Here is a 17,999-nt window from a genome sequence, read left to right as displayed (position 1 = left end):
TCTAAGATCTCTCCATTGGTCTATTCTGGCTCACAGAAGTGAATGGGGGTGGAAGCTATAAAGGGCATTTGCTTGTAACTGAAATAGTAAGAACTTTCAGCGCATGGCAAGGAACCTCCCAAAGAGAGTGTCATCCGCATGCACTCACTGGAGTGTCTCTGCCTATCGGTATTACATATTTGTAAAGGGCACACCTCTCAGGCTTTCAGGGTGAATGCAGCTCTGTTACAAAGAAAGAGCTTGGAGAGTTAACATTTCCCTTATAACAACTCTAAGTTAGAAGCCTAAGCGATTTCCAGAGTGTTTCTGTTCTTTGAACTGAAGCATGTAGCTGGGAGACGGAGGCAGAAAGATCCCAAGTCCAAGTTCAGTTCTCATCTGAGCACCTTAGCAAGCCCCTGTCTCAAAAATTAAAATAAATAAATAAATAAAAGGAGCTGAGGATATAGTTTAGTGGTAGAGCACCCTTGGGTTAGATCCTAATACTTCTCAATAAATAAGTACACACCTAGAGTCGGGGACCATTGGGGGACACCAGGACAGGAAAATGCATGACCACACGCCACCACGCCACTGTGGGATCTGAAGGTTCGCCTCCTCTGCCAAGCCCGGGCAAAGTTTCTAAATTCTTTCCAATCCAGTTCTCCATTGCATTTTCCCTCTGCATCTTTCACTTAAGGAAACTAAGACTCAGGAAAGCCAAGCTCTCTGGATGAGCCTATGCAGAGCAGGGAGCAGAGTCCACACTTCTGGGACAGGTAGGTAGGTGTCTCTGTGTGCAGCATTTTGACCATCATCAGCTTGCTGGGCTGCACCTCCATTCAGTACACCCTGCCCTAAGCATTCCAGATGCCCTGTGCTTCCTCTCTGCCTGTTCCTCTCCCCCCAACTCCAGGAGCTCTGCAGTCAGAGGGTGATGGCAGAGACCCTTGTGGGCCAGATGACCTGTGTGACATTATTAGAACCCACACCCAGAGACTAAAACCATTCCACTAACAGAGCACTGATAGCCACTTGATGAATATCAAGATATCAGATCACTCCATAGCGCTTGTACAAGGCATGGATTCTCAGTCCCACTGCACTGCACAGCTAAGGAAACTGAGGCTTGAGGAAGTTTGATATTTTGCTCAAGGTGAAGCTATTATTAAAAGATTAAAGAGGATTCAAACTCAAGTTTAACCATTGAGGCATACCATTTAACTACATATCTGTAACTTCAGGAGGCAGCTTCTTTAAGCTTGCTGGGCTCCCAGACCCAAGCCCCCTCCATCCCAACATGCCCTAGAGTCCACTGAACCTGTCTGGTCTACATACGGGTCTCCGGCTCAAGTGCATATCTGTGCACACACACATGCATATCTGTGCACCTTACCCTCCAGTTAGCACTTCTCAGTCTCCCTCCCAGGTAGACTGTTGAAACCATCAGGTGGCACTGCTCTATGCACGTCAGCCTGCGCGTCCCTTGTGTTATGGCTTAGATCTAAAGCGTTTCCTACGCTTGGAGGTTGAGCTTTGGGAAGGTGATTAGATCTTGGGGGTGCTAACCTCATCAGAGGATTGATCCATTGATGAATTCAAAGCTGAAGGTGCTGTTGGGAGGTGAACCCTGATTAGAAGAAAAGTATCCCTGGGAGTTCATCTTCCTCCCCCAGCTCCTCCCTTCTTTCTCCAATTCCTAGTTGCCATGGGTTGAGCAGCCTTCCTTCACCAAGCCCTTCTACTGTGCTGTTTCTGCCTTGGAGCCAGACAACTGTGGACTGAACCCTCTTAAACTGTGAGCCAAATGAGCTTCCAAGTTGCAAGTGTCAGATATTTCATCAGACAAAAGAGTGACTAACACACCCTGTCTCAGCACTTAAACTACACTCTATTGATCTGTCCTCTGATGACAGTACAATTAATCTACAAGTCTACCCAATGTAAAAGTTAAGCACTGTTATAAGTTAGTAAAAACAGCTACTATTTATTGAGATTTGTGACAGGAACTATGCAAATCACTTTGTGTGTGTGTTGTGTGTGCGTGTGTATAATCTCCATACATATAATCTCACTTGATGATTACTCCAAACCTCTTAGGTGATACGATCTCTGTCTTAGTTCTATAGGAGATAGGGGTAGAAGTAGATCGAGAATGAGCATCAGAGAAGTTACATGATTTGCCCCAACCTGTGTAGACATACAGATGGCAAAACCAGATTTTGAGCCCAGATCCATGAGTCTCTAGAGGCCACACTGTGGCCACAACACTTCACTGCCTCAATAAAATAAGAGTTACACTCACACTTGTGCACAAGAGCCAGGGTTCTTCAGAACTAGTTGAACCCTTTATTTTCCCCCTTACCAGGTAACTTACTATTAGCAAAGTGACCAGACTGGGAGTGGATAATTGCACTGTCACTGGCACTTGCCAACAGACAGCAAAATATTCTCAGAAATTGACTGGAAAGAGTTTTCATGCTGGAGATGGTGAAAAGGGGATATTTCTATTTCCAAAGCTCAAAAACAAACTGTTGAAGCAAATGAAGTAAGATCCACTGCCTCCCACTCTGTGTACACTCCAGCAGAACCTGAGCTGAATGAGAAGAGATGATTTCATCCCTGCCATGTCCACCTGACCTAGGACAGTGCCCAGCACCGAGCAGATGCTCAAGGAGAAGACTCAGTGAGTGAATGGTGTTGATGGAAGGATCGGGGGTACCTTGAAAATCACTGTTAAAAGTTGTCCAGGTCTGGCACAAGATGTGAACTTAAATGACCAAAACTACATCCAATTTTTTAGGAAGATGTTCATTTTTTTCTTATATTTTCCAACAAAAGGAAAATTACAGTTGTGTTAATAATTAAAATTAAAATAATTATCTTGTAATATCAAGTAGACTGATGATCAACATACACTATCCTTCCTTGTGTCGGTATCAACAATGATCATATGATATCAAGTGTGCATCCGGGCATGGTGGCACATGCCTGTAATCCCAGCACACGGGAGGCTGAGGCAGGAGGATCACCATGAGTTCGAGACCAGCCTGGACTACATAGTGAGTTCCAGGTCAGTCTCAACTACATAGTGAGAGCCTGTCTCAAAAAAAAAAAATCAAGTGTGCTAAGTATCAAGCTTTTCTGTGTCACCTCCATCCATGGGATGAGCTAGCAGGTGCCATGTCTGTGCTGCCAAGGGCCAGGAAGGCCAAGGCGGTTGTAGAAGGCAACAGCCAGTAGGGCACTCAAGGAGGAAACTGGGAAAAAGAGAGCTCAGGAAACGGAGCAGGAGGAAGCTGAAGCCAGAGGCGAGGACCTCAAGGAGGCGGCTGATCAGAGAAGGTAAAACCAGGGTCCCGGCCAGGGCAGGGGGCACCTTCTCGGTAGCCCAGCAGGATGCAGGAATTTGAATCGTTCCCAGGACTCTTGGCCATGCTGCTCTGCAGCTGTGTCTCCCAGAGGTTCATTTGTGGTCTTTGACTGTTTCCTAAATGTGCTGCCTTACTTTTAATCGTGGTTATTTTATACCCAATCCCCCAATTCTACACAAATTAACCAACTCTTCAATAAGAATGCACAGGAAAAGGGAGAAAGTTTCCTTTGCTAAAGCCTGTTAAGGGAAGGGAGATGGCTGTCTTCCAGGAGTGGGGAAATGCAACCTCTCCTACCTAAGCAGCCTGTCAGTCCAGACTTCAGGTGACAATGAAAACTGCGTCAGCCACTGGGCAGCTGGGCCCACGTCCACAAGAGGGCAGTGGTGTACGCGGTCAGAATCCAGGTTCTCAGCCTGTTCTTAGCCACTAGGGTCAGAATAGGGAGCAGCAAGAAAATAAAAGGTCCAGAGTTAGCAGTGAAGGATCACCAGGCACACACACACACACACACACACATGCATGTATCACAGATGGGGCACCGAGGCCCAGGAAAAAGGACTCACCCACAGTCTCACAGAGACTCATACAGATCCAGACCTCTTTCCCCTCCTCAGTGGTGCCTCTGTGGCTGGTTCATTGTGCCAGAGCTGCCCCCCTCACCGCAGACCCAGCGGGTGAGAATCTCCAGGGGGTTGTTAAAGCCCTTCAGAGTTAAGAAGTCCAGCCATACCCATTGCTGCTTCTCACCGCACAGGCTGCAAAAGGGAAAGAGAAATAGAACTCTCCTGTACTTCAGCAGTAAACGGAAAAAGGTGATAAAATGTGCAAATATTTTAGAAAATATATATGAAAGAGTACAAAAGTCAAGGGCCCCAGCAAACAAATGTCCTGTGCAAATTGGGAAGCTTGGGAAAAATTAACAGAAGAACTGCCGAAGAAGAGTGGGGGTATGCAGAGAAGCCACAAGGATGGGCATGTCTGGGAAGATGAGCCCCAGGCCAATCCTGAGGTGGGTGAGGTCAGGGAAACAGGAAGCAGGTGGGCTGGGGAAAGGCCACCCACCCGATGGGAGCTGTGACCTCACCAGAGTTAAATACCCTGGACCCACTCTCCCAGCCCTCTGAGGGCAGAGGCCACAACACAAGGCAGCCGTTGATGGAGAGCCAGTGGGTCCACTTCCTGGGCCACAAAAACAGGTGGCAAAGGACAAAGAATACAAGCAATCAATGTGGAGAGGTCTTGCCCCCCATGAAACCAGGGTGGGTGTTACTGTATACAGCTACAGCATGGAAAACACCTTCGCTTGAACCTCCGTGGGTGAAGAACAGACATCTTTTCCGCTGGCTTGCACACAATCTGAACAAAGCCACTCTAGGAAAACAATAGGATTGTAGTTAGAAAAAATAATTTCCAAACATTCTAAAATATAATAATGAGCACCTTTCCTTAGAGGTGGACAATAGGAAAGAGTTCATGAAGTTCCAACGGAATAGGATCGCTGATTTTCTGGCTGGAATAATGGACTCTCCTTTCTGAGCCTCAGGAAAAATACATACATTGCTTATAGTTGTTATCCAATGTCTGCCATTTCAAAGAAGTATCACATGTACTTTTCCTATCTATTATCTTGCTCTCAGTCCTGCACCAGGGTGCGCATCTCGTCCTGGAGGCAGAGCCAGGGTTACACTGAAACTGGGTCCCAGCTCCACCTTTCCCTCATTGCAAGCCTTGTCACTTTCTTTCTTTGGGCCCCCAGTTTTCTCAATGGTAACACGAGAGAGCTGAATTAGGCTTGTAGGTTTCAAGTTTTTCTTTGGAGGAACTTTTTTAAGAAAATCACACAGCAACCAAACACCTGACAGATTTGGTAGCTCTGTGCATGCTAATGCACACACTCAGTCTAACCTGTGGCCAAAACCCTCTGGGACATCCCAGGGGGCTTCGCATTCCTTGCGGACCCTTCCTGTGAAATGCCAGTTCCCTGAGGTGAGGTAGCACAAGCATTCAGGGAAGAGGAAGGTGGGAAGGAGAGTCAAAGCCACACATTTGATCTTCAAAGCTCAACAGATTTCTTTTTTTGTTTGTTTGTTTGTTTGTTTGTTTGAGACAGGGTCTCACTATGTAGTTAAGACTGACCTGGAACTCACTGTGTAGCCCAGACTGGTCTCGAACTCACAGCAATCCTCCTGCCTCAGCCTCCCGAGTGCTGGGATTACAGGTGTGCGCCACCACTCCCAGCTTCTCAACAGATTTCTTTAGCATGGGAATTATCCAGGCCTTTCATGCACTAATGTGTTTTGCTACTCTCCAAGCTGGTGATAGAACATATAGTTAGAGAAATGGTGGTCTATACAAGTTCTCTTGGTTTCGTTTTACTCTAATCCACAATCAAAAATAAAATTTTTATCAATTTATAACCATTTTTTTTTCTTTGCTGCATTGTTACCACCTAGTCTCCATCAGTTCATATGTTCAGTGTCTTAGGTGTGAGGGAACAGTGTGTGGCACTGAGTTGTGATGCAAAATTTCTCACTGTAGGCTACAGCCTGCAGGCTACGGTGGGTCTCAAAGACACAAATTAACTGATTTCTTCTAGGGCTTAAGTCCTGGGAGCCTCCTGCCTCTGCCCGGCAGCTGAGCTGGGCCCCAGAATGTGGGAAGGATGGAGTGAACAGAGCGGGCCCCTCCAAGCCTGGGAGGTGCAGCAGGGCACAAAGAGGGGGTTTGTCTCAAGGGCTGCCAATCCCCGCTTCATTCACAGGCACCAGATTCATTTAGACGCTGAGCCCCGCAGGCTGCCTCTGTCCCCTCCCCGAGTGCCTACCAGCCACTTCCACAAGGAGTTAGTGTCAGATCTGGGCAGTGCTCCCTGCCTGGTGCGACCGGCATTCAGGCCGCCTGTGAGAATCGGAAACGGAGGCCCCCTTGTCAGTTCAAAAGCAGCACCCCCACCCCAGCTCCCGGTGCTCCCCGCTCCCACCCCAGCCGAGGAGGACCCAGAAGCTACCCTCTCTCTCCAGTTGTGTGTAGGTCGTGGGAAGGGTGCCGGCCCCCTCTGGACTCCTGCCCTTTCCCCATCCGCCCCCGTCCCTACTTCCCCTTCCTTTTCTGGGCTGCTCTGAAAGGGCTGCTCTGAAAGTCCACCCTTGCCTGAGCAGAGGCCTAAGGAGAGGAGGAAGGGAGAAGGACGCCGCGCTGGGCTCTGCCCTGGAACCTTACACAATAATCTCCTGTCATTCCCCTTTTACTGCAGATGCGGTTAGCGAGGCTCGGAGAGGCTGTCACTGAAGTCTGCCTTCTTGCTAGTTCGAAGAGTACCAAGCCGTGTGGAAGCGGGAGGCAGCAGAGACACTGGGTCCGCCTGAGTCAGTCCGGGCCAAGTGGCTGCGACCCACAAAATGGGGAAGTGGGGGGCAGCGGAGAGCAGCCGCTGAGTTAAGAGCTGAAGACAGCGACGGGGCCGTGGGACAGAGCGGCCGCTTACTGTGGCACAGACTCTGCTGCCATCTTTGCTTACATTAACAGACTTTAGAGCTGTTCTATGCTCACAGCAGAACTGAGCAGAAAGTACAGGGTCCCCACGTGACATCCACCGTGCACACACAGCCTTCCCCGTCCTGACAGCCACAACCATGTCTTCCTCTCTCTCCTCCCCACCGCAGTGGAACAGCACAGAAGCATTGCCACCAGCTGAAGTCCACAGTGCAGGTTACATTCACTTTCACTGTGGTGCCCTCTGAGTTTGGGCAAAGATGTAACACCGTGTAGCCACCTCTCTGGTACCCCGTCAAACTGTGTCCCCCCAGACTCCCCTGTGCTCTGTTTCTTCATCCCTCCTTTCCTCAACCTCAGCAGCCAGCTTTCCTTTCTCCGGGGTTTTGTCTTCTCCGCAATGCCATGGAGTTGGAATCACGCAGTATGTAGGCTTTGCAGATTATGCAGACCCTGTCTTTTAACCTTTACGCAAATTTATATGGGGACATCCTCCTCCTCCTCCTACAACCTGAAGGAGACATGTTTTTACTTCTTCCTCCCTCTAAGCCCAACTCAAACTCTTGATATTCCATATATGCAAAGCAAACACAAGAAGACTCTGTAAATTCATTTGACTTTGGATTTCTCATATAAGAAAAACCAGGTGGTATTTCAAAAGAGCAAAATAAAAGACAGGTAATATGAAATAGGGAGCTAGATCTTTTGCAAACTGGAAAGGGAACAAGAGCTGGAGGGATGAGGGTAGGGAGGACAAAGGGAAGTAAAGAAGATAAGAGGTTTTATGTGCAAGTCTCATCTCCCCATGGTGAAAATAATCATTATGTACACCAAACATGTGCTGATAAACATTTTTAAAAGGGCAAAAGAAGACTGAAAGAGAAACAAAGGCAAATCAGCTAGGGATCTTGGAACCCAAAGAACACCACTGTTGTGAGTTCCCTGGGTCTTCTCTTTGCCACACACACCCCAGATCTGGAGCTAAAGAAGACTTTGACCTGAAAACATCTGTGTGTACAGGTCAGAAAAGCCCCAGCAAAACCTATTCTCTCCAGCTGATGGATCAGGACAGGGGCAGCCTAGAAAGACAGAAAATCTTTGAGCAAAACCCAGTCACCCCAGCCAAACACCATGGGAAAAAAGCACCGCCTCACAGTGCCAATAAAAGTGGAAGGGGGGGGGCCTTTATTTCCACCTTTGCAAGGCTTGAAGGAGGCACGCCAGACACCTATAGCAATAGCACCAGAGAAGCCCATGTCAGCACCTGTACTTTCTCGCTTGCCAGGTGGTAGCAAGCATCCCAACATTACATTATCAGTAGAGATCTAGGGAGCCTAGACTTCCAACCCCCGCAGCAGAAACTGGGTACCTTCCTCACCCCACTGCAGTGGTGTCCACAGAGGCTTAGCAGAGAGCCACTGGTTCCCAGAAACCCCCGCGCAAGGGTCAACAGAAGCTGAGTAGGATCCTTGACTTCTAAAGCAGCGGAACTAGTGTAGCTAAAACAACTTTGAGGAAGAGAAATAAAATGAGAAAAACCACACTACTGTTTTAAAGCTTATTCTAAAATATCTGGACTGTCTGGTATTGGTGGATGGACAGACACATAGTTCAAAAGAACAGAATAGAGAACGTGGAAATAAATCCACACAAAATATGTTCAAATGTCAGAGCCATCGAATGGAGGAAAATTTGCTCTTTCAACAAATGGTACAGAAATAATTGAATACCCAGAGGAGAGGGAATCAACTTGAGTCAAAGACACAACATAAAGTAACTCAAATGGATTGTGGACTTCAATGTAAAATTTATAACACTTTTGGGAGAAAAGAAACCATAGGAGGAGGAAATCTCCAGAATCCATAAAAGAAAAAAAAATGGATTAAATGGAATCCATCAATATAAAAACTTTGGCTCTGTACAAACCTCTCTTTAAGAAGATGAAAAGACAAGCCTGTGAGAGACTTGCCTGTGTGAGACTGTGAGAAAATATTTGCAAGCCACTTATTAAATAAATAGAATATATAAACATCACTCAAAATCTAACAGTTCAAAAAACAAACAGTCCGACAAAAATGGGAAAAAAGATGTGTAGCTGTGTTTCACCAAAGAGGATATTTAAGTGGTAAGCATGCACAGGAAACGGGGTTTAACATTGTTAGCTATTAGAGGAAATGGGGTTTAACATTGTTAGCTATTAGGGAGATACAAAGCAAAACCACAGTGAGGTACTACTCCACTTCCATCAAAATTACTAAAATAAAAACAATGACAACACAGATGCTATAGAGGATTTGGAAAACCTGAATCACTCCCACATTGCAAAACATAAAATAGTGCATCCACTCTGGAAATCTGTTTGCAGTTTCTTCAATAATTAAACATGCAGCTACAACAGTACAAATCAACAATAGAATTCCCGGGCATTTCTTCCAGAGAGATGAAAATTCACATTCATGTAAAAACTTGTGCACAAATGTTTATTGCAAAACTCCTTCCCGGTTTTTTACAAATACCAATGGTGTTATTGTCATGGCCACTCTGGTGACGTGCCTTCTTACACACTTGTGAAAATTCGGCATGCACTCTTCAATGCCCCCCCATAACCGGTTCTCACCTTCTAAGATTATTTATAAATGAGACAGACATGTTTGATCCCTGCTATTACAGAGCTCACAGTATGGGGGGAAAGGTGGGCAAACAAGTACATACAACTGACTGCATTAGGTGTGTTGCGCTGTTGTTATAAATCCCTGTCATTCTTCCACTATCTTAACCCAAAGACGGGCCAAACACAGTCGCTGACTTCACAGGTTTGCAGAGAGGCCTAGGACTGTTCTACATTTTCATGTGAAACTCATCACAAAACGTTCCAGAGGACTAAGAACCCTAATTAAATCTGTCTGACTTAATTAGAAATCTAAATACTGCTGAGGGTCTCTGATCAATGGAGCAGAGAACAGTTGCCTGATTTAATTATTCTGCAAAAAAAGCTAGATTCTCCCCTCTTCTTGGACCCATGTACTAATGACCTCACAATTATTAAGAGTCTACACACTGGGGTTGCAGAAACCCAGCTTCCCTTCATCTTCACAATGTAGATGACCTTGACTTAACTTTCCTAAGCCTTTATTTCTTCTCCTGTAGACACAAAAGACATAAAAGTACCCAGCTCCAGCACACCTGTAATTCCAACACTTGGGAGACTGAGGCAAGAGGATCACCGCAAGTTTCAGGTCAGCCTAAACTACATAGAGTTCAAGGACATAGCAAGACCCTGTCTCCAAAACGAAAACAAAACAAAAAACAATTTTTTAAAAAAGTACCCAGTGCACACAGCCCAATGCCTCACACATAGCAGCTTTTCAATTGTTTGTATCATTTTTTTAGGATGAATTCTTGGGAGTAAAAGTGAAAATCAGATCATTTAATTTTTAAATTTCATGAATACACCATAAAGTTATTTCCCAAGAATAGTCAAGCCAATCTACAGTTGTGTAGCAACTGTCTCTCCCTACCTTTGCCCCCATTTTAAAGTATTTGTAATTTGATAGATGAATGTCTCTCTTTGTGTTTCTTTAGCAGTGAGAGTAAATGATTTTTTAAATGTCCGGTAGCTATTTATATTTCTTCTTTTAGTAGATTGTTGGTTAATATCCTCTACATGTAATGTGTTTGTTTGTTTGTTGTAGGAACGCTATATATTAAGGACATTGGTTCTTTGTTGACAAGTGACATTCACAAGCTATGCATGGAAGGGGTGAAAGCAGCTCTGTCACTGGGAAGTGAGGAATGATTACGAGTTGATTCTAGATGACCTTCAAACTGCTTTTAAATCTGCATGAATGGTAGGACCACCATTGCCTTTTGTTTTGTTTTCTTGTTTTCCCACCTACCTATATCTCATTTGCCTTCAGTTACAGGCGGAAAGATCCAACATCCGTCTACCATTTATAGGGCAGCCATGGTGGGTTCAGTGCGTACCCCTTCTTTCCACCCTGAATGTGTGAGTGTTGCTGATAAAATTCTGCTGCCTTCTTCCACCCAGCACTGTCCGGGGCCAAACAAAAACACTCTCACCAGAGAAGCTCCACCACTCCGGTCTCTGCTTCACCTGTACACAGGCCTTGGCCAACAATTGATTGATTGACAACCTTGTGCAAACGGCCCCCTGCCCTCCCCTTCATGAGTCTAGGGCTCCAGAGGAGACTGTACTCCCACTTAGTTTCTCTCCCCTGCCCCAGGCCTCTCACTTCTTTCCCCTGTTCCTGAGAACATTTCCCAGTGAACTTCTGCAACAGGAACCCTTGTCACAGGCTGTGCTTCTGAGGAACACAGCCCAAGGCTGTGGCCTTTCCAGGAATAAACATCTCTCTCTATGCGAACCTTTATTTCTGTAACACATTCTGATTTACACTCCCACATGGCCATGCTGAGCATTGAATGGCTTTCTTTCCCTTGATGGTTGAACAAACCAAGTGGTAAAATGTTCCAGTAGCTTGCCAAGATCATCCAGTGTGCTGGTTAATATTTACTGACACCCTGGGGGTAGAGTAACCTGAACATGGGTTTTTGGCCAATAACGATAGGAGCTATGGCTTGGCACCTGGCCTTGATGAACTGAACTCTCACATCCTGTTCCCCGTGACCGGTTTCTTCTGAGCAGAAAATGATTCACCATGGCTCAGCAGCTCCAGAACAGAGGGTACAGGAAGCACCTTACCCAGAGGCCCAACAGTCTGGATACGATGGTTTGCCCAACCACCCACGGTTAGAGCTGCAGAATATAGTAGTGGTTTGTGTAATTGTACAGGAAGGAAACTGAGGCCCAGCAGCACAGGGATACTGCCCCTGCAGGCCATCCTGGCATGGGGAAAAATACAGGCCTGCTCATATGTAGATCCTTTGCCTTTGACTTCCCAGTATGTACTAATCTAGCAGCCCCCTTTCTGAGCCTTCCTCAGTATGCATGCTCAGCCCAGATGCATTCCTCTGCCTCCTCACCTGCCCCACCTGCCTCGGTTGGCCTCCTTGTTCCTGCTCTCACTCACCACGGCAGACCGGCTGCTGCATCCTCATCAAATGACAGGGGCTTGGACAGCTTTTTCCAATTTGTAGTGGCACTTCTGTCATTCTCATTACTGCCCACACCCTGACCAGTGTTTTTAGGGAAGTAGAGGCAACCATGTATGTGCCGCGCCCCCACCCCAGCTTTCTTTCCTGCTGAGAGGGTCTACAACTAGCGCAGATGTTTCATCTTTCCTTGGCCCGCCTATTTCCTTCCCCTTTCGCTGCTGCTTCCTGGGAGCCCAGCACCTCAGCATGTACCCTGTTAGCTCCAGGATCCAACCCTGCTGTCTCTACCTCCAAGAAGCCTAGACATTACTTCAAGTTCCTCCCACCCTAAAAACAAACCAAACGATAAAATGTCAGCTTGTGTTCCTGCACCACCCCATGGCTGATCTTCCTGGACCTCCTTCCCTGCTCACTGAGTCGTCCTGGAGAAGGGTCAGCATTCCCTGTTGGGCCTCTGCTGCCCCGCCCCCTGCCTAGCGAAAGAAGCTCAGGCCATGGCTGCCCGTGTCTCCTCCCTGCCCATTCTGATGGCTGATCTGCAGCACTCACAGCCTTCCCACAGGGCTCAACTCCCTACCCCTCAGACTCTAGCGACCAACCACCTCAAGGTGGCCAGGATGGACATGATTCGGAGGACATGGACCTTTCAGGACTCAAATTGGGACAGTCCCAGGGAAACTGGGACGCTTCTCACCTCACGGGACTTCTTGCCTCTTGAACTTCTACCTTTACTCTCTCCTGGGTCCCCGCCTATCTTCAAAGCAATCCTCCTCCTTTTCTGAAAAATGTTCTTTTTTCCTTTGCCTATGAGGCATTTATTTCCTCAGGACTTAACTTTCAGTCCAGTGTTCTCTCCTTATGCGTTATCCCCATTCGATCTCGTTTATTCTCAGCCCTTGGCAACTGGTAACTTCCCCGCTTTCCCTCCCTCCTGAGTCTCTTGTGAACTCTACAACAGCCTACGTCACATGTCCACACGGCAAACCAAACTGAGCAAGGTCACCACAGAGGCTCCCATCCATCCCCATTCTCGGGGTGAAGGGCCGGGTGAGGAAGATTACGACACCCGGGACATCCGCGGCTCCAGCCCACCCAGCATCTATTCCACTTCCCTATAATAACAGCAGCAAGTTTTCTCTGGGCGGGGGGCCTGTGTTTCCCAAACCTGGTCATTGTGTGTTTTGTGGACTGATCCAGCCAAGGTCAGTCAGCTCATGGGGGAAGGGTTAGGAGGACAGGATGCAAATGCTGCAGATTCATCCTGACTTTGCCCATTCCTTCCTACAACTCAGACCCCAGGGCCACTCCACTGTGTTCCTTCTGAATCCTGGCTACTGAACTTTTCATTGATTCTGAGGGCTTGCCTATTTGTTTCTGCTAACTTTCCCTTTTGCTGAAATTCGGCAGAACCACTTTCCCTATTGCTAATGGCCAAAGAAAAGAAACAGATTAGATGAGCCATCTCCCTGTCCCTTATCCCTCCCTATGTGCTGCCCAACTCTCCACTGAAAAAGTCTGCAGAATTTCTTCCATAATTTCTCTCAAGCCTAATCCCTCTTCTGCATTTCCATTCTACCACTTATTTCTGACCTCGCCATGTCTGGCCTAAACTAAGCAGTAATTCCCACTTTCAAGTTACTTCCTTGTGCCAAGCCCTTGGTTGTTCTTTTCAAAATCCTCCAAGGTGGGTTTTGTTGTCTCCTTTTTAAATACAAAGAAATTGGGACTCAGAAAGGCAGGGATATCTGCCTAAGGAAGCAGGCAAACACAGCAGGGGCACAGCCCACTGCCACAGCCTCTCCGCTGCCCCCGCCCCCAGTGTCTCATCTACAAGGCAAATCTGGCTAGCTGTGCTCTTGCTCAAAGCCCTGCTGCAGCTCAGCTGGGTAAGGTCCTTTCTGCTTCTTCCTGTGTCCCTGCCTCTCCCCCGCTCTGTTGGTTCCCATTCCCCACCTTGTGCACGTGTTTCTGATTACACTGACTCATTGAAATTCCCTGGGCACAGTTTCTTGCCTTCTTGTCCTTGCCCCAAACAGGCTCCTCTTCTGGAATATCTTCGCCCTCTTGCCTTCTCTCTCCACTCAAGACTTAGTTCAGCTGCTGTCTCCTGCAAGGAGCCTCATTTGACAGCACAACACCCTCCATCATGTGGCACCCCTCTTTGCCAGTGAATCCCACTGTGCAGACCACCACCAAGCAATCCAGGTACCACACTCCAAGGAAACCATCTACATCTGTCTCCACGAAGCCAGAGGCTCCTGCCTGACCAGGGCTGTGGTTTAGCCCCATTTGCACCTGATTAGTCATCAGCACCTGGCAATCCCCTTACCCCTCCTGCTCCTGTTCCTAGGACCCTGTCTGCCTTGCTGTTGTGTCATCCCCGGCTGGTGACACTGCTGCAGCAATACAAGGAAATCATCAGCCAGGCCATCTCAAGCTGCTGTCACTAAATAGGAGCTCAGCTACCAGAAATTGGTTTCCAAAGAACTCACACTCTGTAGTTTCTAACATTGTGAAGGGGATTCGTGTTTAGAAACTGTCCTTCTTAAAATCTATTTATTTTTTCAGATCTGAGGATCAAACCAAAAGCTGAAATATGCTACAACAATGCTCTGCCACTGAACTACATTCTTGGCCCTGGGAAATGTCTTTAAAATCTTCCCTTCTCCTCTCTTGCACATCCCAGCTGTGACACAGAAGCTCAGTGCCAGTGTCTCCGACACCTCACTGTCTTGGTTCACACATTCCTGTCCTGACGTCAGACACCTAAAGGAACAAGCAAGCATAGCCAGAGCTTCTGCAGGGAACAGAAGACCTGAGGTTGGCATCCTTTCTCTCCACTGGGCAAGTGGAGCTCACTTGCTCCTTTTTATGGGTGTTTCTAAATATACAAAATTGTTTGCCTTGTCCTTGGGTTTGTTTGGGGTTTTTTTGTTTGTTTGTTTGTTTGTTTGTTTGATACTTCACTAGTGTAAAATTGTCTCAAATATTTTTGGCCAGAAGTATTTATCCTAGCACCTCAGCTAATTTTTTGGTTCTTAAATTTAAATAAGTTCCTTATCTGCTCTGGGTCTCTGTTCCTTTATGGTAGACTAAAGATAATAATTCCCCTCTGATAAGGTTGTTCTGGGGGTAACACAAGATTAAAACACTGCAGCATCCGTAGAACAGTCTGAACTCATAGTAAGTCATCAGGAATCCTGGCTATTTTTGTGAGGTGGCACTTGTGACTGTTGGTTTATTATTATCAAGACTTTTTCACCTGCCTTGACCTCTCAGGCCGTTAACCGACTCGAATATCCCACAGCCACGTCACTAAATACCAACTCCTACCCTACTCTATCAGCTACTAACCACCCATATTCTTTTATTGTCAGAGGAGATCTTTTCAAGCTTTTGAATTGATATGTAATGACTGAGTTGTGGGGCAGAGTCTGATAATTTGATACAAGCCTACTGTGTAATGATCAAATCAGGGTAATTAGCATTTTTGCCCCCAAAAACTTATCTTTTTTTACGTTGGAAGCCTTCAAACTCCTCTCTTCTATTTCTTTATAAAAGAATTTTATATAAGCTGTAAACTACATTCTGTCCACTCTGCCATAGAGCACTAGAGCTTACTCTTCCTACCTAACAGTATTTGGTACCCAACATCCCTCTGCCTCTTCATTTCTTCATTGTGATGGATACCATTATTACCCCCCCACCGTGCACACTTTTTAAAGCCATAAGCCTAGAACACCCAACATCCTGCTTTGATTGGGACCAAGGGTGGTCATGGGACTTCTTTCACAACTGGTAAAATTCTAAGCAAACTGGGCTGAGTTGGTCTCAACTGATAATTTGCCTGACTTCTCACATCCATCTGCTACTAACTTCGATAATTTCGACCTCCTAAATCCACCCCTCCAATTCCGTCTCCAAGTCAGACCCTAAAATTCTGGTCTCCCAGCCTGATCCTATAGTTTGGTCTCCTACCTGTGGTCTTCTTGCGTCTAATCCCCCCACACACACACACCCTGCCCTTTTCATTTCCCCTAGTGCTACCACAGTGACCTTCCCAAAACAAGTCCAATAGAATAAATCTCCTGCAAAGATTTTTCAGTGGTTCCCAAGAGCCTTCTTCTTAGTCTCAGCTCCTTGCCACTACTGAGGTCTCATTTGTCAAAACTCACTGATGGCCAAGTGTTTATCTATGAGCATTTAGATATTTTTGTAATCACCCGTACTTTTCATAAGCACTCTTTGCATAAGAAGAGACACAAACGTTTTGGCCTTTCCTCAAAGCTGTAATATGATACACCGCCATCAGACTTGAATTTAGGATGGAAATACATCCATGTTTGGGTTGGGTGGGCTCGCCCTGCGATCCAGGGGAGGCAGGGAGAGATAAGAAATGGGGGATGCGGAAAGGGGAACAGACAGAGACCATGAGGCTGTGGCATGACCCCGACCTCAGGATCTATTCCTTTCCGGCTGCAAAGCCATAACTAGGCTTATGAGAGAACTGGTGCATGGGGATCGTTTGTTGAATTTGGTGGAAGAGCTGAACTTTGCCTCTAAACAGACTCAGGGCAGACAGCGCAAAGTAGGAGAGGAAGGAAGAAGCCAGAGCTAGAGAAAAGTCCTGCAGGGAACTCATGACATCACAGGCTGCAGCCTCTGGGTTCAGGTCAAGGCTAAGCAGACTTCCCACCGGCAGGGAGCCCCGACCAGCGTCTAGGTTACACAGTCGCCTTCTGGAACACATTTCACCCCTGCAGTCCTGGTGTGAGTCTAAGAGTCACAGTCCGACACCCAGCTGGAGGAGAGGAGGCAGTGCTGACCCTTGCCCTGGCTCTGCAAAACATGTGGTGACGTCGGTCTCCACCTCTTTCTCTGTTGCTGCCATTGCTCTCACCCTTACTGTGGGGAAACTGAAACTCTCACCTAACAATAGTATGCAGAAAACTAGAAGTGGTTAACAAGGAGCTAATCTATCAACTTAATGAAGCCACTGTGATCAAATAAAGAGAACATTCCAGCCCAAAGTGCATGTGAATACCTTTTGACCTTAGGAATCGTAAAATATTATGGTGTCTAAACATTCTCTTGTGGTGTCTTTCTGCAGATGCTTCTTGTGTATCTACACAAGATAATGTGCTGATAATGTGTGTATAAATAACCAGGTTTGCCTCAATTAAAGCGGACAGTCTTATGTCTCCACTCTGCCTAGAGTGTCTTTCCTTTTCAATCCTCACTCTCTCCTTCAGGTACTGTTCGACTAGTGGGGGCTGGTCCCCCACACCTTACCAAAACTTAGCTGTCATATATTCAACCCCAAGGGTCCCTATCGCTTCTCACCAAACTCTTTTCCTCACCCACATTTTTGAAAAACTGAATTAAGTAACCTGCATTTTACTCACAGCTAACACATTTCCCCACAGTTTAGCAATCAAAACCTCATACAAGTGTCATTTGACACTTCTGATTTGCTTGAGATAACAACATGAGTGCTGAACTGCTATCATTCAGATCAAAGCAAAGCAGGTCCATGGTTTGATAATAGTTCCTGTTTGTTTACCACATCACCAGGCAGCAGCTCACCACAGGAGGCCATTTTTGTTTGTTGTTGTTTTGTTTTGTTTTGTTGTACCAGGGATTGAACTCAGGACCTTGCCCTTGTGATGCCAGCACCGGTTGGCAGTATGATTAACTCATTTTACAGACACAGGAGCAGAGACTGGTTTGCTCAGCCCTGCATAGCGATGCTGCAAGTCAAACCCCCGTGATCTGATGACAAAGCCCGGGCTCTGATGCCATCCACTATTGCTAAGCTGGTGAAATATGCAGTAAAATCTAAACTGTCCCTGGGCACTGCAAATAAAAGTGAAAATATACAATTTCCAGCACATTTTGTGAAAAAGGAGCAAAAATATGGAGCCTATCCCTATCTTGTGTACATCCCTTTAACTTGCACTGTAATAAGTAGAATACTAAGAAAGTAATTACCTTTTGTTTCAGTATCTTGAAGAGGCTGCTTTTATTGCTTAAATATGGACAGTTTAAAATGTGTATATATATATATATGTATGT

At 46.4% G+C, this 17,999-nt stretch overlaps 1 long non-coding RNA gene across 1 annotated transcript; it reads left to right on the top strand.

The window, feature by feature from the left end:
• The first annotated feature begins 13,764 nt into the window (after positions 1–13,764).
• Positions 13,765–14,723, top strand: LOC104852605. The gene is made up of 3 exons (XR_777539.2): positions 13,765–13,810; positions 13,961–14,129; positions 14,493–14,723. It is a non-coding gene; the product is annotated as an uncharacterized LOC104852605 (long non-coding RNA).
• The last annotated feature ends 3,276 nt before the right edge of the window (positions 14,724–17,999 follow it).

Source organism: Fukomys damarensis, unplaced genomic scaffold (assembly GCF_012274545.1).
Source record: "Fukomys damarensis isolate Sample0158 unplaced genomic scaffold, DMR_v1.0_HiC HiC_scaffold_23, whole genome shotgun sequence".
NCBI classification, from domain to species: domain Eukaryota; kingdom Metazoa; phylum Chordata; class Mammalia; order Rodentia; family Bathyergidae; genus Fukomys; species Fukomys damarensis.
This window is presented reverse-complemented; position numbering and strand designations above follow the sequence as displayed.